This window comes from Carcharodon carcharias, chromosome 9, assembly GCF_017639515.1.
Source record: "Carcharodon carcharias isolate sCarCar2 chromosome 9, sCarCar2.pri, whole genome shotgun sequence".
In the NCBI taxonomy this organism is placed as follows: Eukaryota; Metazoa; Chordata; class Chondrichthyes; order Lamniformes; family Lamnidae; genus Carcharodon; species Carcharodon carcharias.
In genome coordinates, this window is record NC_054475.1 from 49,233,998 (window position 1) to 49,260,183 (window position 26,186).

Below are 26,186 nucleotides of genomic sequence, written 5' to 3' on the forward strand. Positions count from 1 at the left end.
GCTGCTAGCTGAGTAAATGGTCAGCTGTCTATTCATCCTGCTACTTACACTTTTGTCCTCCACATGTTTTGATTTAGCATATTAGCAATACCTTACCTAAGGCCTTTTGAAAATCCAAATATATTACATCTACTATGGCCTGAATTTTCCCGTCGGCGATTTGGGGGCGGGGTCCGCTCGCTGACGGGAAAATGACGTGGGGATGACATCGGGAGGAACCCCCGACGTCATCCTGGTCCCTTTAAATTTTCAGGAAGGCGGGTGGACAGCGAAATCAGCTGTCTGCCTGCTGACCTGTCAATGGCCAATTGAGGCCATTGACAGAGTAATTAAGATAATTAAAGACCCTGCCCGTCCAGTCTTAAGGTTGGCGGGCAGGCCAGGAGCCCCAGCGGACTTCTGATAATACATGAAACCTCATCCACAAGTGGGATGAGGTTTCATGTCCGTTTTTAAAAACTTTAACACATTTTATGTAATATTTATTAACACGTCCCATCTCGTGTGACATTGTCACATGAGGGGGACATGTTAATAATTTTTTAATTTTTCTATTTTTAAAGCTTTTTGGACTGTCAGTAATCTCCCTGAGACAGCACTTTGCCTCAGGGAGCAGTGCACTCTTTCGTGCACATGCGCGAAAGAACGCACTTTGACAGCTGGGGATTCCCTCCCCCCTGCGCAGGAAGCTCATAGCGCTTCCTGTCGGGCAGGCAGCTGGGCGGGCCTTAATTGGCCCGCCCACTCAAAATGGCAATGGGCCCCGTTTCGGTGGCGGGTGTCAGCTGTCTGCCCGCCGCCGAGCCGGTGGGGCCTGCACACCCACCAAGGGCAAAATTCTGCCCTATATTACCCTTATTCATCCCTTCTGTTACTTCTCCAAGGAATTCAGTAAGGTTGGCCAAACATGACCATTCCTTTTGGAATCTGTGCTGACTGTTATGTTTTCATTTTCTAGTTTAGCTCTAGAGGTAATATAATTACTTAAGGTTTAGATTATATTTGGATATTTGGTTCTAACTTGTTTTCAGATTAATTTGTAGTGATTTAGTCTTGATCTTCTTCATTAACTATATTTTTTATTTTCTTAACAAATATAGTATCTACATATATCAAATGTTAACTTAATGAAATTTGGAATATTTAATATTATCCTCTATTTAGCTCATTTTTAATTTTATCTCGCTAGATTAGATTAATTAATTACACAGTGAATTTAATTGCGTAATAAATTAAACACATGACTTGATTAAATAATAAATTAAACAGCGTTTGTATCTTGGGCTTCACTGTTCGTCTGATGTGACTTTTCAGATGCAGAATTTTTTCGGGGTCTCCCTTTGTCACAGAGGGACCTTGTATCACCGCTGCTTCACCCAGACTTCACAGCTGCTCCTCTCAGCCTCTTCTCCTGTGCTTTAAAACTGCAATTAGTATCTGAAGTACAAAGTTACAGATAGTGAGAGAGTGAAAGGACGAACTAGTAATGGGAGCAGAAAGTGACCATGTAAGCAGGAATGAATGGCAAAAGGAGGGAGGCATGCAAAGTGCTTAAAAGTCATCTTGGCAGCATTGCCTGGAAGTTGAAGAATAGGAACTGAAAATTTATGTTTTCAGAGATATTCGGTGGAATTTTATCACATGTTACAGTAACAGACTTTGTCATGGCTGTTTAACTCAGCCTTGGCATGAGCATTTTGCTTTCGGTTTCTTGATCAATGACTGAGTGTGGCTGCGATGATGATCCACATTTGCCAACAAAAGGCTCTGTATTTAAAGGAAATTTGACAGGGTTCAGAATGGCTGCATCTTCCACCCTTTGTGAAAGAAGAAAAATGTTGGCAAGAAGACATGGAAGGCTGTCACCCATCTCCTCACCACATCCTCAACCAACACTCCCCATCAATACCCGCCCCCCCCTCCCCCCATCTCCCCCCCCCCCCCCCCACCCTCTGCACCCCACCACCACTCCTGGTTATCTGACTCCTTCCTGGAGGTGAAGCTGGAGACAGTGAGGGCCAGAAGTGAAGTGTTGCTTCCCAGGGCCTGGAGTGAGAGGCCAGCCACTGAAACCCAACAGGCAAGGTCGAAGATCACTGATGCAGTGTGCAGCAGGAGAGTGGTCCTGAGAGCATGGATGAGTTGATCTAATGATCTAATAAGGGCAGGAAGTGAGTGACATACTGCTTTCAGATGCCCACCCCCATATTCTGACTTCCTCAGTATGCTTCTCAGACCAACACACCTTGCAGCTCCACTCATTCCTCTCTCTCCAGGCACCTTCTCATATCCATCACTCACACTCAGCCTCATCTTATTGACATCTTGCACTCATCCTTCACAGTCATTTTCCACAAATGTTCCCTTTCCATCCTTCCCACATATTCTACTTCTCATATTCATAACTCTCTGCTTTCTCCCATTGCTGGAGAAAATAGTGCAGAATTCCAGCAAGAGGCAGAGAACTCGGTGTATACCTGCAGTCATTGCCACATTGACCATTGTGGGGGACAGGCTCAAGAGACCAGCAGAGTGGTATTGTCCATGGGTATGGGCAATGGAAAGATGAATTCTCTCACATACCTGGTGACAGCGTTCGATATCACACTTCCACTTGCCACATAATACTCACTCACTGATGTCACCACTAATAGACATGCAGTAATATGCACAACATAGGGTGGAATTTGCCATGCCCACTGGCATCGGGCATCATGGCAGGCGTGAGCAGACAATATGGCAGAAAGGCCAAAAATCAGTTTCACGATGTTGTGAAACCAGTTTGCATTTGTCCGCTCCACCTGTCAGTGGTAGGTTGCATTTTCTGCCACCACAGGCTGGGAACTTCATTTTAGTACATGTGGATATCATTATAAGCCCAGCTTGCTGGAATCACCGCCCCCCCCACACCCCACCCCCCCCAACCATGTGACTGCATGCCGACGTGTTTCACGTGTTTCCATAAACAACGTGCATCTGGTGAGCTGCACTTCACTTGGAAATTCGAGGTTTGTTTGCCTATCTTGCCTCAGGCAGCACTCAATGTCATCAGTGCCAGGCTTCTCAAGCAGCACCTCATCATTTTTAGGGGGCAGGCCTTTACCTACCAGACCAGCCATAAGGCATGGATGACTTTTCAATGGTTGCAGGGCTAGGGCTTGCTTGGGGAAGGGGGAGAAGTGGCCTCAGGCAAAGGAAGAGGCTGCAGGGCAAGGGCTGTACTGGCAAAGGAGGCTATTCCAGGGTGTGTTTGTGGGGCACATGTTGATAAGTGCAAATGGCCTCAAGATGGTGAGGGCTGAAGAGGTAGTCTCCAGAGGAGATGAGACAAAATGGAGAAGTGAGGGTGTGTGTGAGAGAGTAGTGATGTCCCTTGAGTTGGCAGTGAGTGAGGTGCCAGTGAATGTGTATTGGGCTTGTGAGTATGTGAGCTTAGAGTGATGAGGTGGTTGCCTTACCCTGGCAGCATCGATGAGATCATGCATCCTCTTTCTGCACTTGATGGCCAACCTCTTCTGGAGAGCATTGGCACTGGCCATCGTCTACCAAGCTGAAGCTGTGAGATTGCTGGACCATTGCGGCTGGAACTGGGGTGGAGGACATCATGGTAGGCCCCCAAAAGGCATTCCAGTGACCTGTCACCGAACTCTTCTTGGCTTTCAGGGCCACGTCTTCACTGGGACAGTCCTGGGCTGCAAGCATTGAGAACTGTGTGTGCTGCTGCAGTTTAGATATGGCACCCAGGGTGAGGAAGCGCAGAGGTAATGGTGTGGTGGGTGATTCAGAGACTGCCCGCCAGTGAGATGATGTGTTTCCTGTGGCTGCATAGTTAATAATGGGATTGGGATGATACGGTTTGAAAAGCTGCCATTGCGGCCGACGGGTAAAATGTCCTTTTTCCCACCCGCTGCTGTACTTAGTGCAAATCTAGGATGATTCTGCCTGTGGAGTTGAAATCCTTTTCTAAAGTCAGCAATAATTTATGTTTTTCATCTCCCCTAGGTCTTTCAAGGGTAATCAATCATTAATTCAGTGTCTTAACTCAACTTCCTCCTTCACTATGACTTTGGCAGCATTTTCTACTTGACAAAGACAGATACAAAGTACTCATTTACTACCTCAGCCACACCCTCTGCCTCCATGTGTAAATTTCTCTTGTGGTCTCTAATTGGCCCTCCTCCTCCTTTAACTGCTGTTTTACTATTTATATTCTCATAGAATACCATTGAATTCCCTTTTATGTGAGCTGCCAGTTTCTTCTCATATCCTCTTTGCTTTTCATTTGTTCACTTCCCCTCTGAACTTACTATATTCAGCCTGGTTCTCACTTGTATTGTCAACCTGACATCTGTCATATGCCCCCTTTTTCTGTTTTGTCTTAATCTCTATCTCTTTCATCATCCAGAGAGCTCTGGCTTTGTTTGCCTTACCTTTCTCCATCATGGGAATATATGTTGACTGTCACTGAGCCATTTCCTCTTTGAGGACAGCCATTGTTCCATTACAGTTTGGCTGACAATCTTTGATTCCAATTTATCTGGACAGATTCTCTCTCTCACCATTGAAATTGACCCTCCTCCAATTAATTATTTTTACTCTGGATTGCTCCATTTCATTTTCCATAGCTAACCTAAATCTTATGATATTTAGATCCCTGCCTCCTAAATATTCTCCTCGTGACATTTGAACCACTTGACCTACATTATTTTCTATAACCAGATTCAGCAATGCCTCCTTTCTAGTTGGACTGAGGCATAATGATCTAGCAAATTCTCCTGAAAACATTTCAGAAACTCTTCCCCTTCTCTGCCCTTGATTCCAGTCTATATTAGGATGATTAAAGTACCCCATTACAGCTACCCTGTAGTTTTTGCACCTCTCTTTAATTTGTTCCTCTATATCTTTCCTTCTTGTTTGTGGCCAATGGCACAGACCCCTAATGTAAAGTGCCTTTATTGTTTCTTAGTTCGAACCAAATAGATTTTTTCCTTGACCCATCTATGACATTTTCTCTCCCAGCACTTTAAAATTCCCCTTAATCTATACCTCCACACCCCCTCCTTTCTCCCTTTCCCTATCTCTTTTGAACACGTTGGACTGGATTTTCAAGGATTCATGGTGAGTCCTTGGACTTTTAAAAAGGTGTGTTGGAGTTCAGACTCCATTTTTAGCTATAGCAAGGGCCTTAAATTGTAGCATGGGAGTCACAAATTTTGAGAGTAGATGTAAATGCTTGTGAAGGGTGGATAAGGTCTGTAGAAATGTCAAGCTGTGAAGTTACTTAAATCCCAAGCCCTATAAAAATTGAAAACATAAGCTGCCTGTGATGAAAAAAATCTGTTCTAGCCCCTACAATAGCTGGTGTTGACATTCCCTTAAGGGCTACTAATACATCACTATTAATGCTTGGTTGCTTTCCACAGTCTACAATTATCTCAACATGGGGTCCAAATTTCACACTTTCACTGACAGCTCAAAGCGGTTGTTGAAAGATTAGTTTTCTTTGATATGGGGTTGTGAATTCAAGTCTCTTTGTTTTTATCGAGGATTAAGTACTTGAGGGGATCTAAAAGTTTTGAATGAGTTTCTGTGAATGGGAGTGTTTTTTTAATATAGCACAGGCTGTAATAGACATTTAGACCTTTATTTTATTTCATATCAACATTTTTCCTAAAGTCTGCCAATGGTGGATACTGGGTGTGTTGGCATGGAGGGTGTAAGGGTAAAGGGTGGTGGGTGAGTTGGCATGGGGTTGTCATGAGTTGGCATTATATTGGTGGTGGATATGAGGGACCATGGGGGGGTGGTGGGTGGGGAGCATAGTTGGCATGGTGGCATGGAAGTGGCATGGAGAGTGGGTGGGAGGTGATGGGGGGTTGAGTGAGAGCTAGAGGGCCTAAAATTTAAGAAAACAACTGGGATGAAGTCCCAGAAAACTGTACTCGGCAGCCCCTGTAGCTGCCCCCAATCTATGTCAGGGTGATGGGCTTGATTTCGTCCTGCACCTGCTCCTGGAGTGAAAATCAGGTTTGACGGGACATTTTCTCCTGAAGCAGGTGGAGTGAGCTGGGAAATTTTCCAACTCATGCTACCCACCCAGCCCCTGATATCTCGGAATATTTAGTATCCAGTTCAGACCTTTTTGGAGCCAGGCCTCCGCTGTTGCCACAACATCATGGGCAGGATTTTCTGTTTGTCTGGCAGGCGTGGCAGGTGGGCCCGGGAGCGACCGAGAAATGGCCAGCCACCTGCGATCAGCTCCCCACTGTGATTTTATGCTGGCTGGCCAATTAACTGGCAGCCAGCATGAAAGGCACGCTGAGGAACTCAGCGCTGCCTGGGTTTGCTGGGAGGGAGGAGCATGGGCATAAAGCTGCCTCAGGGAGCAGAAGAATTGTGGATTCAAAATTCACAATTTTGAGATGTGAATCTCAATTCACATTGAATTGAGAGAATCATGTCCCCAACATGTGACTCAATCACATGACCATATTAAAACTGATGTTTAACAATTTACATTTTTAAAAAATTACTGTTGGAAACCTCATCTCGCCTGTGGTTCCTAAAAAATACAAAAGCTGCTTGGCCAGTTCGCCTGCCTGCCAGTTGAACGGTTGAATGGGCAGCGAAAAATAGGTTTAACTTAATTGATTAAGGTCCTTAATAGGCCTCTTAATTGTCAGTGGGTGCGCTGCCAGCTTGTGTGCGCGCCCGCCGAATGAAGTATCGTGAGAGTGCGCGATGACTTCGGGGTGCTTGCTGATTGGGTTGGGTGCGCACCCGCCTGCGAGATGTAAAATCCTGCCTCATATTCCTATTTGCTATCTATGCCTGCAGCTCACCAACCTTATTAAACAACTTCAAACATATGTCACCTCCATCACGGATATCTGAAAGGAGCCTTGCATTTGAACACAAAGAACACTCGGTGCCTGTGCAATAAAGTTCAGAGCCATCTATGTTCAGCATTACATACTGGCATTCCCCACAACAAAGAAATAAAAAGGTGAAGCATACTCTGGCCATAACGACAAAAACAAAATTTATGACAGTTCAATAATCTTAACAGGAGTGTTTCTGGTATTCAGCATCAAACTAGTATACAAAGTATACATAACTTAAACAAAAATGAACATAAAATCGCCCATGACCTCTCCCTCTTATGCTCATGGTGCCTTTAACTTGGGTTTGTTAGTGCTACGTCTGCGTGCTCCCCCCTCGCTGGCACTGGCATTTGAGATAGCCTGCTCACTCTGCTGCCTTGTTGGCCTTGATGACCTTGGCAGTTGTCCTCTGGCCAGTGGAGCCTGTGCTGGCCCCGCCTGGGAGGGAACAGCCAGTGCCATGGCTGGCATCTCCCCAGTCATCGCAGCCTCATCAGATGCCACAGTCACTGGCAGAGGGGTGGAGGAGCTGCTGCCGTCATCCAGAATGCCCTGAGAGGAGACCGCAGAGATGACAGGCAGCTCGTGAGCCAACGTGGGGTCACTCTGCTCCTCCCAGCACCACATTGATAGATGGGCAACAAGCTGGGAGACTGGGTGCATCATCCATCTCCCACACTGACACTGACCACCTGAGGTCCGTGCTTGTGTGAGGGCTTGCATGTCCAAATGCAACCCCAGGAACCCCTGACTCTGTTCCAGGAGCTGCCTCTCCATGAGAGTCACCACTTTCTCAATGGAGGAGACAGTGCGCTCGGCCAAGACGGTCAATGTAGTGCTGATTCTCTGCATGGACTTCTCCATCATGGAGAGCATGGTACGCACACCCTCATGGATCTCTACCAGATCCCTGGACATCCAGCATCTGCTGTCTAATGGATGAATTCAGAGCCTCATCATCAGCCTTAGACTGAGCATTGGCCTGGTCCCCAGCAGCCCTCCGACTGCCGGCGCCCTGGGCACTCTCTGCCTCCACCTGCACCTCAAGTGAGTGTGAAGTGCCCTCACCAATTGCACCGTGATACTAGCCGCCGCTCTGGGGCTGGTATCTGCGCTGGTGCCTGGTTCAGAGAGCAGATGTGATGCAAGTGCAAACGACACCTGGTGGTTCTTCGGGGTCAGATGTGGCCCATCAGGGTCCGCAGAGCGAACGCCTGCTGGCGAATCTAAAAGGGAGAACAAGGACATGTCTTTAGTTAAAGTCATCACACTGTCACCGTACACTCCAGACACACTGGTGAGACAATGAATATCTGCATCTTGGTGCCCTCGTCTTCCAATAATCAATGGTGACTCCAGGTTCGAGGCTCGCATCACTGAATAGTCTACACGAGAATGGTTGCACATTCCGAAAGTCTCATCTCTGTGCACTGCACTCTTAACTTTGTCTGGCACCTCCGCCTCTCCACGCCCGGTTGCACATAGAGTGTGCCGGCTCTCCAGCTCTAGGGCATCCTGCTCATACCTCGAGAGGATTAGGAAGCTAGTGGGTTCTCAGCCAGTCTGTGACCTTTCTATATTGTTGTGAGCCGTATTCTCCTGAAACAACAGAGAAGCATTGATTAGTCCACTCCGTACCTGCAGCGCCATTGCAGACTGGCCAACCCCAGCTGAGGAACATCTGGCAGGGCACACCTGAGTCGTGGCCCTCGAGCTGCAAGGCACTCAGTCCAAGCAGCCAGGGTCCACCCCCTTGGCCAGCTCTGGCGTCATTGACAGACTCAGACTCTAGCACCCCTGAGGTCCACGGGACGGAGGGGTGCATGGGGAGGGGGGGATGGCCGCACCTTAACACTTCTGCTCTCCAACCCATGCTAACATGGTACTCACCCTTCCTGAGCAGAGCAGATCAGCGCTTCCAGCACTGCACACTGCAGCACTGCACCACATCACGGCTGCTGACCAGCGCTGTCACCTCCTCCCATGCCCTCTTGGTGAGGTGTTGTGGTGTCCTCCTCCCATCCCTGGGGACAAGGGTGTTCCTCCTGGCAGCCACCTCCTCCAGGAGGATGGTGAGGCATTCATCAGAGAAGCAGGGGGGCAGCTGAGCACCCACCCGACCTGCCCTCCCGGATGCTGTGCCCAACTGTGCTCGGGTCCATCGTGCTGGCTCAGGGAACGCCCTCTGTGGCAGCCTTCCAGGGGCTGCCTGGACCGCTTTTAAACCCAGCAGCCGGCAGGCTCCCGTTGCTTGCCGACCAGCGAAGAGCCGTGGTATATGCTGGGCCGGCCTTAATTGGCCCGGCAGTGTGAAATCACCGTCAGGGCCCGATTGCTGTTGGCAGTCTGTTTTGCGCCCGCTCCCAGGCCTGCCTGCTGCGCTGGCTGAAGAAGGGAAAATCCTGGCCCTGGTCACCTAGCCCTGAGAAACCCCTTTTAAGTGTTCAGTCAGAAGCACCATCTGAAAGCAACTTGTTGCTAAACCAGATTCTAGACACCAAGTCTCGGCAAGTGGCTCTGAACCTGGCAAAAAAAGAACCATCATTAATAATTAATTTTGTTGGCTCCGGCTACCTCGCGGCTGCCCAGGTTTGGAAACAGCAAGCCCGTGGTTCTTTCCCAAGAGCTCCGAATCGTAATGCGATACTGCCAAATTAATTAAGTCATCAGCAAGCTGACCTCTTCTGCCAGCCAAATTAATTAAGTCATCAGCCAGCCGACCTCTTCTGCCAATACAGTCCCTTCTCCTTCAGGCAGAGGTGTGCCACTGCCATTTTGAAAAGTCCGCCCACCAAAAACTGGCAAGCATGGGAAGATCCTTTGTTCTGCAGTAACTGGCGACACCATCTTGGAAGCCTGTAATCTCTTACAGCTGTCCCCACACTTTTTAAAATCAAAAATGGATTACAATTCCACATTTCCAGCTCCACTGGGATTCACCCAGGGCCCAGACCAGACACACAATTGGAGTCTTTGGAGAAGCTTTTTAAAATGCAGTGTTACTCCAGGCTTCAGAAAAATGTCTGCAAATCTGCGGGCTAGAAGTTGTCTTGCACTAGACAAGGCGATCCAGCTACCTAGACTGTCTGAGCTACGTGAGAAATACGGGACCATACTAAAGGGAGAGAACACTTCATGGGGCAGAAATGAACCCTCAGTTTACCATATCAGGTCACGAAAATGCAGGACCACCCAAGTCAAGGAAAGCAATCCCTGAATCCAGCAGAGTGACCTTGCCAACACTGCGGTGTGAAGCACCCTCACAGGAGAGATCAGTGTCCTGCGAGTACAGCCCAATGCTTTCACTGCACCCAACAGAGGACACTTTGGTAAACTGTGCAAGTCAAAACCCCAGCACTGCACAGATAGCCAAAAGGTAATCCACAAGGTCGACACAGAAAACCCAGAAGGTGCATGGATTTTCCTGAGTGAGATCAAAGAAAGCGGCTCTTCATTATGGAATGCTAACATCCTGGTAAATGGTCATCTAACAAATTTTAAATCAGACTCAGGTGACGGCGTCACAGTCCTGTCGGACAGGTAACCATGGCTGAAAGACCTCAAACTCCAAATGATGGACAACTTACTCTATGCAGCCAGAGGACTCTGCTTTCCAGTAAAGGGCATGCTGCAGGCCGCTCAGCAGTACAAGAACAAAGCGATCCAAGCAACCCTCTTTGCAGTTCAACATGAGGACTGCTCCCTGTTAAGCTGCAATACCTGTATTGTGCTTAACCTACTGAAATGGATTGGTGAAGTCAGCCAGCAAAGGCCTGGCTTTAAGGTCAACGTGGGAGTCATTTCCTCAGTCAAGCAACCTACTGCATGGTGCTTGGGGATGATCCTGGTCTAAAACTGAATGGGTCTCTCTGCATCTACACAGACCTCACACACCTTAAGAAGGTGGTGGTCAGAGAGGTCCACCCATGTCCTCAGTGGACGAGAGCCTGACCAAGCTTACAAGGAGCACGGTATTTTCCAAACTAGACATGAACCAGTGGTTTCTGGCAGCTCTGCCTCGATGAAGCTCCTAACTACATTTATTACCCACTTTGGAAGATTTTGGTTCAACCAGCTACCCTTTGGGATTACATCAGCACCAGAGATATTCCAACGCCTGATGTCAGACAACCTGTAGGGTCTTGAGGGGGTCATTTGCCACATGGACAATGTCCTGGTGAACGGGGTTATGCTGGAAGAACATGATGACAGGCTTACAACAATTCTGGAATGACTGCAAGAGTCAGGGCTGACGCTTAACAACAAATGTGAATTCACCAAAATCTCCATGCTTCTGGGCCACACCATCAATAACAAAGGTATCACAGCAGATCCACACAAAACCAAGGCCATCACCGATTTACCCACTCCTCCATTTGTCTCTGACCTCCAGTGCCTCCTTGGAATGGTCAACCAGCTGCAAAGTTTTGCCTCACTTGGCACAGGTCACAGAGCCATTAAGACACCTACTGAAGAAAAACCAAGCGTGATACTGGGACTCCCAGCAGGAACTTGCATTTGCTTGTATCAAGGAGATGTTACTGTCCACCAACATTCTGGCCCACTCCCACCCGACCCTGTCTGCCACCATAGCGGCTGATGCTTTGTCCACAGGTCTTGGGGCAGTTCTCTTTCAGGGGCAAGTAGACGGCACACGGCAACCAGTCAACTACACACCCAGAGGTCTATCAGACACGGAATTCAGATGTGCTGTCATTCAGAAGGAAGCGCTGGGCCTGGGAGAAGTTCTTCGACTACATCATCAGCCTCAAAATCACAACTGAGACAGAGAAGAAACCACTGGTCTCCTTGTTAGACAAAAAGGAGCTCGCAAAGGTGCTTCCTTGGATCCAGAGGTTTTGCCTGCGCCTCATGAGATTCACATACGAGACCGTCTATGTCCAGGGAAAGAATCAGATGCTAGCAGATGCACTTTTCAGGGCCATGGTGGGAACTCTGACCAAACATGATGTTGCCTTGGTCGCTGAGCCGGAGGCCAACACTCAGACTGCTACCAGACACCTGCCAGCCAACACGACCAGGCTCCAACAGATCCGCCAAGAGCAGCTCTGGGATGAGGAATGTGCCCTTATCCGCACCTACTGTCAACAGGGATGGCCTCATCAGAGACAAAGCGGCACCTCTGACAAAATGTGTTTTGAATAGCGGGGTCACTTCACAGTCATATTGACCTGCTGCGCTATGACGAACGGCTGGTCATTCTGATCTCTCTGTAGCGGATGTCCCTCAGAAAATACACTTGGGTCACCTGAGGATCGCTAAGTGCAGGGCGTGGGCCCAATCCACCATCTGGTGGCCAGGTTTCTCCAAACAATAGAAGAGACCATTGTGTGTTGCCAGGTTTGTGTGTTGCACTGCCAAGACCATTTATTCCCATGCTGTTCCCCAATAGGCCATGGGAAAAGCTGGCCATGGACCTATTGTCTACAATGAAGGGAAGTAGAGAGGTGGTGAAATATATACTGTTTAAGGGGAGGGAAACAGGTGAAGCTGGATAGAAGACCAGCGATAGGTGGAGACAAAGGAGAGATTGCGAAAGATGTCATAAACAAGAGGTCAAAGAATTGTTCATAGTGGTGGTTCTGGCTAAAGAAGGTGCTAATGGTGACATTAAGAGTGGAAAGCAGAATGTTATAATGGCTGGACCAGGGTAAGCACTCTGGAAAGTGACAGATGGCCCTAGTGGGGGTGGGGTGGGGGAAGGGGATGGTGGTGGGAAAACAGATCAAAAAGGCTAAAAGCTGGGGATAAAAAAAGGAACAGAAATAAATTTAAAAAATAATAAAAATGAAAATAAGTGGGGAAAAAATAAAAAAATAAAAACGAATATCGAAAAAAGTGTGAGGGGGTGAAGATAGAGGAGAGAGTTCATTGTCTGAAGTTGTTGAACTCAATGTTCAGTCCGGAAGGCTGTAAAATGCCTAATCGGAAGATGACGTGCTGTTCCTCCAGTTTCACTGGAACATTGCAGCAGGCCACTGATGGACATGTGGGCATGAGAGCAGGGTGGGGTGTTGAAATGGCAAGCAACAAGAAGGCCTGGGTCATGTGTGTGGATGGACCGAAGGCGTTCCACAAAGTGGTCACCCAGTCTGGGTGTGATGGAGGAGTGGACCAGGGTGTCCCGGAGGGAACGGTCCCTACAGAATGCCAACAGGGGCGGTAACGGGAAGATGTGTTTGGTGGTGGCATCATGCTGGAGTTGGCTGAAATGGCAGAGGATGATCCTTTGAAAGAGGAGGCTGGTGGGGTGAAATATCTTGTCACCCCCATTCAAATGGCCATTTCTGCCAAGGTAAATGTAGAAGGTCCCTTCTTTCCCAAAAACCTCACCCTATAATTTAGCATTTACAGTACGAGGACCCTGGGGCAGATGAGCATGTGAAGGCAAAGGCTCAGCGTGCACGGGAGGCTTCTTGCGAGCACAAGGCCCAGGTCTCACATGGGACCTGGCAAAGAACTTTGCCTCCTGCAGATGCCTGATTCCATGGGTTATCTCTCAGAAGATGATGGGGGATAGGGGGGAGATGGTGGGGGCACAAGGTGGCAAAGGCTTAATATCACAAATAAACTACATCAGACATGATTATATTTACAAAAGTTTGCTATGTGTAACAACTATACTGCATCCGTGCAACCACTTGTGAATTCAGAACTTATTAACTTTTCTTTCCCTAACACTTCTTCTAATTGCACCCCCGACATGTGCAGCAGGGATGGAGGCAGCCTGGTGACCAATTGGCCCTGTTGCCTTCGATGACCTTGGTGGCCAACCTCTGGAGACCCGAGGCCTGGAGGCTTACTTAGCCGTCCTGCTGTAGGGCAGCTGCTCCCTCTTCAGTGCAGGAGGAAGAGACGGAAGGGGTAACAGGCAAAGGGGATTCAGAAGGGCCAGACGACCTCAGATAGTCCCGAGTAGTGGTGCCATGGTCTGTGCACATCTCTGCAGAATCTGCTGGACTAGGTTCTCCATGGAGTCTGCCACCTTCCTCATGGAGATCTCTGTGCATGCACAGGTCAGCACCACTTCATCAGCTAGCAGGCAAATGGACTTTTCCACCTTGCTTGCCACCCTGTTTAGGGCCTCCAACATCTCTGCCTGATTTTCCCCTGTCTCTTGCTTCCTCTCCACTTTGGAAGGCCGATTTCAGAGGCTTGTCACCGGGCTAGAACTTCACAATTGCCTCTTCCTCAACAGTCCTCTAAGTGCCAGTGATCTTGGCTGACCATGCCTCCTCCTGCTGCGGACATGTATCCATGCACTTACCACCTGAATGTGAAAGTCTCCCTAAACTCGAATTAACGTCCTCTGAGGCATGTGTCTCTGGGCTGGTGGAGGGTGCAGGGATCTGCTGTGATCCCCCCCTGCCAGTGCACTTTCTTCATCAACGATGTCATCACTCCTCTCTGGCCCACAGCGGTCTCTCCACCTGAAAAGTGGATTTACTGCAGTGGGGATAAGAGGCATGACCTTATCATGGTGCCACTGAGGCCCATGTCTCCTGTACCATTCAGTGAAGTGATAGAGAGTAGTCGAGGGTTCATTTACCCTGGCGGCGCAGATGAGGTCACCAATGCTTTTGTGGCATTGCAGGGCTGTCCTCTGATGGTGACCCTGGGGTCTGGGGACTTGCTCCTATGCAGGTTTCGTGTTCCTGCTCAGCATCCTCCTCTCATCCTTTGGGATGGGGATGACCCTCCTGGCCTCCACTTGCTCGAGGAGGGTATCCAGGGAAGCGTTGATGAACTTGCATGCCTGAGCTCCGTGTCCTCTTCTGGTCATCCCCTTAATCGGCGTGGTGCATAAGTTGTTGTCCGAGCGCCTTTTAAACATGGTGCTCGGATATGACAGCTGGGTGCGCACCATCCAGCCTGCCCTGCCGCAGAAGAAGCTGTGAAACCCCGGCTGCATAATTAATGAGGTCGAGGCTATGTGATATGGCGCAAATTCCTGGCAGCCTCCGCGACGGCAAACACTCTCCAACCCCAGCCTCACCCCCGCCATGGGACTTAGTCTTTCCTGGAAAGGAAAGTTCCACCCAATGTTTGGGGGTCCTTACCTCAATTGAGAGCCTGAGTGGACAATGAATGCCCACTTAATTGCTGCTTTCTGCCCAGCCACATCCGAATTCCCTCTTCCTGTGACCTCAGCAGCTCCAGTTCCACAGGCCGAGGAGGGTGCCACTGCCACACAGTAAGACCCCGAAAACAGGCCGGAGCCCTTCAGGTCTCAACCTTCCAGGGAGCACCCGTCAAGGTCATCACAGAGCAGTAGCAGTCAGCAGGCTGCCTCCACCTCCACTGTGGGCATTTGGGGAGAACCAAGATGCAGCGGCAGAGTTAGGAAAGTTTAGGAGATGTAACTCTTTTTGTTACAAAACAAATAAACTAAATTAACAAATCAAAGGACAAAGTAAAAGACAGCCCCTCATGGGAAACTGCAAAAACAAAAGACAAAAGGCAAAGGAAACTTACCAACGTCAAATAAAAATGTGATTAAAGGGGTCGATAAAACACCCCAATCCCTGCAGTGCCCACCAGGCACAGAAGGCCTTGACAGTGCTGGTGGACACCGCATGCTCCCTCTCCAGGGACACCCGGCCGTGAACATAGCCGCGGAAGAGGGGCAAACAGTTCGGTTAGATGACTCCCTCTATCGCCCGCTGCCTGGATCTGTTAATGGCCAACTTGGCCAGGCCCAGGAGCAGGTTCACGAAGAGGTCCTCCTCCCTCCTTGCCCCCCTCCGCACCAGGTGCCCGTGGGTCAGGGGAGTGGGGCTGAAGTGCAAACAGAACAATAGTAAATGATTTTTCAAGAAACTGAAAAGGGAGTGCAGCCCACAACAACCAACATACACATGGTCCACAGACTCCACAAGGCTGCAAAAGAGGTAGGCTTCTTGGGAGCCCGTAAATAGATACATCCTGCGGTTCTATGGGACTGCTGCATGCAACACCCTCCACCCAGGTCCCCCATGGAAAGGGGGAAGACACCTCCACAGTGGGCCCCCCATTGGGGACCTCCACCATCGGACGGCAACAAGGCAGGCCAGGGCGTGTCTGGGCAATGGGTGAGGGCAAGGAAGTGAAGGGTGAGCAGCAGCAGCTCATACAGGAAACCCCTCCGCGTCGTACTAAAGGACATGGAGGGCATTTCCGCGAGGCGACTCAGGTTGCGGGGCACCAGCTCCCAAGGGAGGGTTTGGGGCTTGGGGCCAATGTGAAATTCTGTATGAACAGGGGTATGCTCAGATGGAAGACCACCGCGCACCTGCGTCACCTCGAGTCCCAGTATAATGCTGGGGCCGAGCACAACCGTCTAAGGTCTTGGATGGCATTGGCCATGAGCCAGACGTCCATTGATGCACATTGTGCCAACTCCAGAGGAGCCATCAGCCTACTCCTCTGCCACCCAGCACGTCCCCGATCCTGGTCACCCTGGCAGCCACAGCCTTCCTCTCTGCCAGCCACTGAGAAGGACGGAGAGGCAGATTCCTGAGCAGTGGCTCTCTGACAAAAGCCACTACTCCTGACTGTGGAGAGCTGCGTTGTGAGGCGACCATGTTCCAAACTTTGATCAAGTCCTGGTAAAAGACGGGCAATGCCTGCAAGGAGCCACGAAGGCCCCTCGGGTCTATAAACAGGAGCTGCACGTCATAATTCAGGCAGTGCACATGGCAGAAGAAATACGTTGCCAGGGCACACCATCTCAGAGGGGGCTCGATGTAAAGGTATCACTGCAGGGCCTGAAGGCGGCGCCACCTGGGTATGTAGGCACACCAGCGCCTATCTGCCCTCCCTAAGTGGGAGACTCAGAACCTCAGCAGCGACCCAGTGCAGCCTTTTGTCCCAGAAGAAGTCGATGAGCGTTCTCTGGATTTTTGTGACAAAGTCTTGGGGGAGGGGTCAAAGTGACCAGCCGGTACCACAACATGGCGGCAATCAGCTGGTTTATGACCAGAACTCGACCCGGTAAGACAGCACTCGGAGCAGTCCTGTCCAGCGCCGCAGGCGAGCGGTGACTTTGGTCTCCAGTTCCTGCCAATTTGCCAGCCAGGATTCCTCAGCAGGGCAGAGGTGGACCCCGAGATAGAGGAGATAGGCCCTGCTCCAGGTGAAAGGCCTGAGCTCCTTGGGTTTGGGATCCCTCTGCCATGGACTGACCAGGAGTCCAGAACACTTGTTCCAGTTGATCCTGGCAGAGGACGCGGCAGAGTAGACCTCCTGACATTCGTGCATCCTCCGCAGGTCAGCTGGGTCGGTGAACTTGAGGAGCACGTCATCGACCTAAGTCGACAAGATCCCCCCTCAATGCCCGGCCTGAGCAGAATCAATCCCGACAACCTCCTCCGCAAGAGGCGCAGGAAAGGCTCCATGCAGATAGAATACATTTGGCCAGACGGGGGCAGCCCTGAGGTACCTCTCTCCCAAAGCGAAGGGGCGCCGTCAGGGACCCGTTAACCTTAACTATCACTCTGCGGCAGCATGCGGAAGTTGGATCCAGGCGATGAAATGTGTCCCGAGTCCTGAATAAATATTCGTGATCCACCCTGTCGAACACCTTCTCCCAGTCAAGAGGCAGGGAGGTGCTTGACAGACCAGTCCTCTGGGAATATTGGATGATGTCCCGGACCAGATGGATATTAGCAAAAATAGTGCAGCCCGGGACCATGTGGGACTGGTCAGGGTGGATCATGTGGTCCAGCACGGTACCAAGGCAAGAAGACATTGCTCTGGCAAAGATTTTATAATCCATGCTGAGGGGGGAGACCGGGTGCCAATTTTTAGGGAGGCGGAGATCCTCCTTCTTAGGCAGCAGGGCAATGAGCGCCCTGCGCCATGAGAGGGACATCTCCTTGGTAACAATACTCTATCCCAGGACCCCCGCGTAGTTGTTCCCCAGGACATCCCAGAATGCCCTGATGAACTCCACGGTCAGCCCGTCCAGCCCCGGGGATTTGCCCCTGGAGAGGCTGTCGAGGGCGCTGGTCAGCTCCCCCAGACTGATAGGGGAGTCAAGCTTTCCGGCACCCTCTGGGCCGACCTGCGGCAGGTCCTCCTACAAAACTCTGTGAGCATCCTCGCTGGACTGATCCGGAGGGAACAGGGCAGTGTAATAGTCTCTGGCAATGGCCCTGACGCCCTCCGGATCCGAGACAAGGGATCTGTCGTCAGCCAGCAGTGTAAAGAGCTGCTGACAGACCCTGTGCCTTTTTTCCAGCGAGTAGAAGAAGGGGGAGCCGCAGTCCAGCTCCTGGAGGAACCGGATCCGCGACCTTACGAACGCGCCCCGGGACCCGACGAGTTGCAGGTCCTGCAGCGCGCCCTTCTTTTCATTGTACACTGACCGCAGGGCCGAGTCCGCGTTGGGCTGACGGAGACGTGCCTCCAGGTCAAGCACCTCCTTCTCCAACTCCTCGACCCTGGATTTCCGCCTCTGTCGACCCACTCGCATACTCCTGACAGCAGATGTGGACGTGAGCCTTGCCCACGTCCCACCATAGCCTCACGAAGGGGAAGCCTCCCCGCTTCCTTCTCCAGCCAGCCCAGAAGCGAAGGAACGAGTCTGGGAACCGCTCGTCCTTCAGCAGCAGGTTGTTAAAGTGCCAGTACGCGGACCCGGTCCGAGCGCAGAACGAAGTGAGCTCCGCCCAGACAGTGGTCCATGCGTGGCACCCACCGCGCAGAAGCCGACAGAACGCAGGACGTGTACAGCTTTGAAATGTAAAGACAGTCAAGTCTGGACGCTCCGACTCCAGGTGACATGAAAGTGAAAACGCTGGAGTCAGGATGGAGATGTCGCCAGACGTCCACCAAGTTGAAGGACCCGGCCAGGCCCTGCAACTTACTCACACCTAGCGTGTAGTGCTGGGTACCGTGACGTCTCGGGCCTCGAGGGTGCAGCTGAAATCCCTCCCGAGGTTGATACACCACTCGTCCACGTCGATGGATCCCAGATGAGTGGACACTTCATCAAAGAAGCTCGCTTGCTGCTGCGCACCCAGGGGAGCGTACACATTTACAAAGTGAAGCACCGTGTCCCCCAAGTGCACAGTAAGGTGCAGCAACCAGCCTGGCACCGGCTCCTTGGTCACCAAGATCTCCGGCTGAAAACGTGAGGCCAACTAGACAGCCAGAATTGGAGGCTAGGTGACTCATGTAGACCCCCCTCTCGCCCCTCCAGGAGCCACGTAGATTTGTCTCCCGGAACAGTATGGGTTTCCTGCAGGAAGCACACCGCATGCTGTCCCAGAGGACCAAGAAGTTCTGGAACTTGCGCTGTGTGTCCCTGCTGCCATGGATATTGAGGCTGGCTATGTTAGTCTTCATTGTCAGAAGTATGTGCTACCATCACCATGCCTTGTTTAAGAAGGAGAGGACTATTTTAATCCTTCCTCTCCTTCAGGAGCCCAGCGAGAAACGTGTGGACCCTCCTCCTAGCGTTCCGGTCCAGTCCAGGGGCCACAAGGGTTTTGCAGGTGGACCAGAACACCAGTGGAAAAGAATGCCACTGGTCCAAGGCTGACTGGACCTCGGCGACCGTGATTACTCGCTAAAAAATCCTAGAGTTCCCATAAAAGGATGAGGGTAAAATTGGGTGGGGGGCACCCAGGGGATCCACCACCTCACCCAACAATGACTCTAAGTCGTCCCCGGTTCTCACCACTGAAACCCGTCCTCCTCTAAGTCATAGCCTCCAGCTTCCAACCCCTCCTCCGTATTGAGTACGGGGGCTGTTTCGGAGCTGCCAGTCGGCTCCTACTCGATCCTAAACCCAGGATCAAGAGCAGAGGGGTCCTCTCTGATCTCCTCCAGGGAATTTGGGCCAAAGGGTGATAATGGCTCAGAGCCCCGCTCCCCCTCAGGCACCCAGTTGCCCAGTAGGTCTGGAAAAAGCTCAGGACCTAGGATGGAGGAACCTGCCACTAGTGGTTGGGAGGGACCGGGTAGGCCTTCCTCATCACTGCCACCCAATGACCCAGCGGAAGGGACTGCTTGCGTCTCGGGGGTACAAGGTGGGTCTGGATGGGGCACCACTGCAAGGGCGATACCCTCACTGACCCTGCTCAGGGGACTGCTAAGGGAACCTGGGTTTGGGCTCCCCCCAGGGGGCAGAGCGAGGACTTACGGGGCGGAGACGCCACCATCTTTACACTGGGGGAGGGGACACATCCGACCTCGCAAGTCGCAAGGTCCTCCCCCTTCGAGGAGCGGCATCTCTTCCAGGGTAGGTTGGGGGCTGGGGAGACCTCCATCTGTGAGGTCCCCGCCACCTCGTCCAGCCCCTCTGGCTGCTCCGCCCTCTGGGGTTTGAGCAGGTCCACCTTCTTTAGTTATACCACCGGCTTGAGGTTACAAGACCCATTGCTGCTGGACCTGGGTGATGCTGGGCCCATCATTTGGCACTGAGGTGCCCACAGGCCCGGGAGCATGCGCTGCCACAATGCCGGGGCCGGATAGTGGCTTTTCCCCCAAACCGGTGTCTTCAGGGGTCTTGGGATCAGAGTGTTTTTGGGGCGTTCAAGGGGTTTTGAGGGCAGCCTCTGGGTGGCGGATCTTTCTCCGTGCCTTCTTATGGCGTGGATTCTCTCCCCCCAACTCGCTGGCAGCCGAGGGGATGTTAGCTGCCAGTGTCACTCCCCCTTGCCGGGGAGCAGATGGAGTGGTGGTGGGGGGAGGTGTGGCGGTGCCGATTGTGACTGCCTGGGTGGTGCTGGCGGCCTTGGAGGTGGGGCAGTTCTTTTGGGCATGCCCCACCTCCTTGCAGGCGTGGCACCACACTCCGCCCACTCTCCAAAATACCCGGTAGGTGGACACCTCGAAAATGACATCAAATCGCCCCGTCCGTGCACTCCTCCCAGGCCAGTCAGAAGGAGTACATGTGGCAGAGGCTGGGCTCCCTGAGGCCGAGCGGGATCGGCACTACCTTGGACCTGACCTCCCCCAGTTGCTGAAAGTGAGGGAGGAGGAGCTCCCCGGGATCAAAGGGCAGGACATTGGATAACATGAGACTCTCCGTGGTGGCCCCTAAAGGGTCCAGCGCCAGATAGGTCCTGCCCATGGTAAGCCCCCTGGCCAAGGCCTGGTGTACCACCCGCTTAAACCTCAGGAAGGACACCGCCTTCCCATGCATCTGTGAGGCTGTGACGATGGCCGAGGGGTTGACAACCCCGACCAAAGCCTCCAAAGTCTGTGCTCATCTCGAGGTGAGTGTAGCTTTTTATCCCCAGCATCTTTGTTATGAGGCAGGATGGTGATGGGGCCGTGGGAGCAGCGGAGGACAAAGAAGCAGCCGCTCCCGCATAGGTCTTCTTGGGGGGCCCCACCACCGGTGATAGTGCCGCGTCTACATCTGCCCCGGAGGGCCCAGCCACTGGTGACCCTGCTGCAGCTGCAGGGGCTGAGCCACACCCACCCCAAGCTCTTTCTGGCCAGTCCAGGCAATGTGGCCATGCGGGGAGAGTTGGGGGGAAGATGGCATAACCTCTCCCTCCTAACAGCAAGCAGAGATAGAGAGGGGAGGAAAGTGAGAGGGAAAAGGACAGAGAGACACAGGAGGGAAAGGGTAAAGGGCGCAGGGCAGGTGTGGAGTGGAGGGTGTGTGGGGGCCTCGCTGTTCTTCCCACAGGGGGAGGACGATGTCTTCACCAGGCAGCCAGTACTGCCTGGCACACAGGAGCCAGCCCTGTCCCTCTTCACCAGGCAGCACCAGCTACCTGGATTCAGACATGGGTGGAGTGAGGAGGGGCTGGCAAGATCTTTGGCAACACGCACACCCCTTCTCCCCAGGTCTCTGCAAGGTCTTCACTCCTCCCCCCACAAAACACACTGTCGTCTTCAGCCTCCACCAAACAAAAGTTCCAACACCCATCTCTGATGTTATTTCACCCTCAGGCCCTGCAGAATCCATGCCCCTGCAGCCCCGGCAAAAACACTAGCAGTAAGGTCTTCCACACTTGTAGTGTCCCCTGGGCAGCAGCAAAACAGGCAAATAGAGAGAGTCCTAAGGTGCCTGAGGCAAAAGCCAGTAAGCAGCAAAATCTCAGCAACAACTCCTGGCTCCTTCCAGCTCCTACAACACCCAGCGTTGAACTGCAGCAGCAGCAGCAGCAGCAAGCTGCACCTGAGCCCAACCGGGAAGATGCAGTTGCACAGCCTGGGCACGGGCGTTAATCACATGTACATAATGTTCACTATTGTCAATAAACTCCCAAAAATGTCTCCCTGCCTATGGTTCCTTGTCCTGATGAGCAGTGTTCATGTCACTCAGATGTGAAACCTTCCTGCACAAGATAAAGGCAGGTGTCTCAGTCCAGGGCCTCTTTCCTGTGCAGTCCTCAAACCAAAGTGATGATCTGGCCTCTCACTCCCTGGAAGTATTACTGATGCCTGCACCTCGATGGAGCTTGTCGTTGCTGCAAGAGTGTCATGGACATTACAGAGTACCATCATTCTCTAATACTCTTCAGCATCTGTGACCATGACGCTGTGCTCCTGAAGGGATCAGGTGCTGAAGGCGGACAAAACATCGGATGCTTTTAAAGTTTCATGGCTGCGTCTCCATGATATGACCCTGATCATGGAGTGCAAGCGAGCTGCCCTCAGCCAGACAGGAGTCAGACATTCTCAGAGGCTATGTGAAGATCTATGGAGTATCCTCACTGCATGTTGTCATCATCCTCCTACAATTGAGCGACTATTAAGGCCTCCAATGCATCTCTATGACAGGAGCATCATCACAGAAGGTATTCACACTGCCTTAAGCAAGACTGGAGTCAAACGTTCATGAATGCAAGATAAGGATCTCATGGTGTCTCCTCACTGCATGTCGTCATCATCCTCCACAAATCTATGAGGGCTTCCTGAGTGCGCCTGCCTTGCCTGGCCAGTGCGAGGGCCTCATCACCATCATCATCGCCTTCGATGTTCTCCTCACCCTCATAACCATCAACATCCTCTTCATTGGAGGAGACCTCCAGCTCCTCCTCAGCCAGACCCTCTCCCTGTTGCAGCGCTAGGTTGTAAAGGGCACAGCAAATGACGACAATGTGTGATTCCCTCTGCGGACTGTATTGCAGGGCTCCATCAGACCGGTCCAGGCACCGGAACTTTATCTTCAGCATCCTGATGGTCTGCTCCACCAAGTTGCAAGTTGCAGCATGAGCCTCATTATACCGTCGCTCTGCTGCAGTCTGTGCCGGCGCATGGGTGTCATCAGTCACGTCCTCTGTGGGTAGCCCTTGTCCCTGAGGAGCCATCCCTGCAGCCTCTGTGGATCCTGCAAAATGTCAGGGATCTGTGACTGACTGAGAATGTAGGAGTTGTGTACATTCCTTCGAAACCATGCGCTGACCTGCAGGATGTGTTTGTGGTGGCTGCACACCAGCTGCACATCAGTGAATGGAATCCCTTGCAGTTGACATAGTTGACTGTGTGGTAGAGATCTGAGCATCATGCGAGTGCAGTTGATGGCACACTGCATCTGTGGGAAACTGGAGATCTGGGCAAATTCAATTGCTCTTGCACCCTGGCTGTCCTGGTCCTGGGCGAAATGCACAAAATTGTGAGCCCTCAGGAAGATTATATCCATGACCTCATGGATGCATTTGTGGGTGGAAGCTTCTGAAATCCCACAGAGGTCACCTGTGGAGCCCTGAAAGGAGGCCCCGGCATAGAAAATGAGCGCCGCTGTCACTTTCACAGCCACTGACATTGGATGCCTTCCATGTCCTCGTGGTGCCAAATCCTGCAGTCGCTAGCAGATGTTACTGACTAGTTTCCTAGACATGTCCAGTCTTCGGTGACACTGGTTGTCGGTCATCTGAAGGAATGAAAAGTGGTGTCTATAGACCCTGGGTCTAGCTAGGCACCGACCAGCAATGGCTCACTGTGGCTCTTCAGCGGCGTGTGCAGGAGCCCCAGCCATCCCTTCTTCCAGAGGGTGCTGCTCCTCCCTCTGTGCAGCAAGACACCTGCACCTCTCTCTTCTCCATCATCTTTGCTCTCTGTAAGCCATCAGGCATATAGCTAGCTTACCAGGCTCCATGCTCCTGATGTACCCCTCCTACAGAATGAAAGAGAGAGACCAGAGGGTTAGCATGGGTATACCAGGAACCAGGAACCCCCTGGTTAAATCTGAAGGCCTCTTAACACTTCCCAGACAGTGCTGGTCACCACTTGAATAGTCAGGTATTAGTGCGCTGCTTTGCTGCCTGAAATGCCACCCACCTCCGCCCCACTCCATCTGACCGATTGGCAGCAGCTCTGCCCATTGGACTGCATGCTGTGCTCTCAGCTCAGGCACAGGCATTCTCCTAACCCACGCTACAAGGCTGCGCTGTTAGCTTGAACCATGGGGGAGACTGGTCCAAGCTGGGATGATGATGTTGCAAGGGGTTGTGAGTGCCTCCACCATGATTGCTCCATGGCCAGCTTTAGCAAGGAGATTGTACAACGTGCCCAGTCATCCAACTGTTCTGCAGTCCACTAAGATTAGTGCAGTCTGTGCCCAAGGGGTGAAAAGCTTTGGAACATTTGGTGGCACCTGGGTGCCTCTGCATTGCTTGAGTGGGCAGATAAGCTGGACTCCAATCATATCAATGTGGCTGTGCCTGAACTGTCTCAGCTGCTGAGGAATGGTCACTTTATACAAGGTGTCCCTAATCTGTGGCCGCTTCCCTGGCCCAACCGCCCCACCCAGCATGTGTGCTACCTTCAACCGCAGGGCAGACTTTGCCCCCACCACCCCCCCCGAATATGCCACAACCTTGAAGTCCGCGAGCACTCCACGTTGTTGTGCCCTCACATCCGAGTTCCCCTCAAAGTGCAGCCCACCAGTTATGCACCTTTTATATGCTGTTGTGATACATGTCAAAGTACCATCACGCCGACGTGGGCTGACGATCCAGTTGGGGTGGTGGGGGTGGGGATGAGTCTGGCGGGCTAGCCTTATAATGATACGCTGATGTTTTACAATGAGGTTCCAGATATCTGATGGGGGAATATGCAGCCCGCTACCGATGGGCTGAGTGTACAATTGCAAACTAGTTTTACGATGTAGTGAAATCAATTTTTGGCCTTCTCAACATATTGTCCACTCACGCCCAATGCCAGCGGGCAAGGAAATGTCCACTGAAAGTGTAAAAAATAGGTTTTGTTCTGCATCCTGCCAACCAAGGCTACAGCATTGAGCAGTTTACACGTTTTATACAACATAGAGTATAAATCGTGACTGAGGCTTGAGGCCTACGTCACTTACTTGGTAGTCAGAGAGGGGGCGGGACCTGTCAGCTGCTCGGAACTGGCCCACGCTGTGTTCGAAAGGAGAGTGAGAAAAAACTAATAGTGACATCAAAGGAAATCATAAGCCCATGGACGGTAGGAAACTGCTGTTCGGGACTGTCTTTAAATTTCTATAAATTAGGAAAATGCATATTTTTAAAAAAGCAGCTAAACTTGGAGTGAGAAACACCAGAAATAACAGAAAGTCAGGGTCAATATAATAAAGTAATATAAGTAAAATAAAGTTATGACATGGTAAGGCAGATCAGTCAAGTAGAGTGTGTGTCCTATAATATGTGGTAAGTTGTGGATGCTACAGGTGACCTAGACAGCCACATTTGCAGGAAGTGCTGTCATCTGCAGAGCCTTGAGCTTCTGGTTTCAGAACTCGAGTGATGGCTGGTATCACTGTGGTACATCCGTGAGCCATGTGGATAGCACATTCTGCAAGGTGCAGCTTAGGAACCTGGAGGCAGAAGGGAAATGGATGACCAGGTAGCCCAAGAGAACCAGGCAGGTAGTGCAGGAGTCCCCTGGGGTCCCATTCACAAACTGGTTTTCCATTTTGGAAGCTGGTGAGGGCACTGATTCCTCAGAGGAGTGCAGTTAGAAACAGGTTTGTGGCACCATGAGCAGCTTGGCTGTACAGGAGGGGAGGAAGAAGAAAGGAAGAGCAATAGTGATAGGGGATTCATTAGTTAGGGGAATGGACAAGCGTTTCTGCAGCCATAGACGTGACTCCAGGATGGTACGCTGCCTCCCTGGTGGTGATTAGCCAGAGATTGTGGTCCACATTGGGACCAATAACTTAGGTAGGAAAGGGGATGTGGTCCTACAATCTGAATTTAGGGAGCTAAGTAGAAAATTAGCAAGCATGACCTCAAATGTAGTAATTTCCAGATTACTTGCTTGTGCCACGTGCCAGTGAGTACAGAAATAGGAGGATAAGACATTTGAACGTGTGGTTGGAAAGATGGTGCAGGAGGCAGGGTTTTAGAT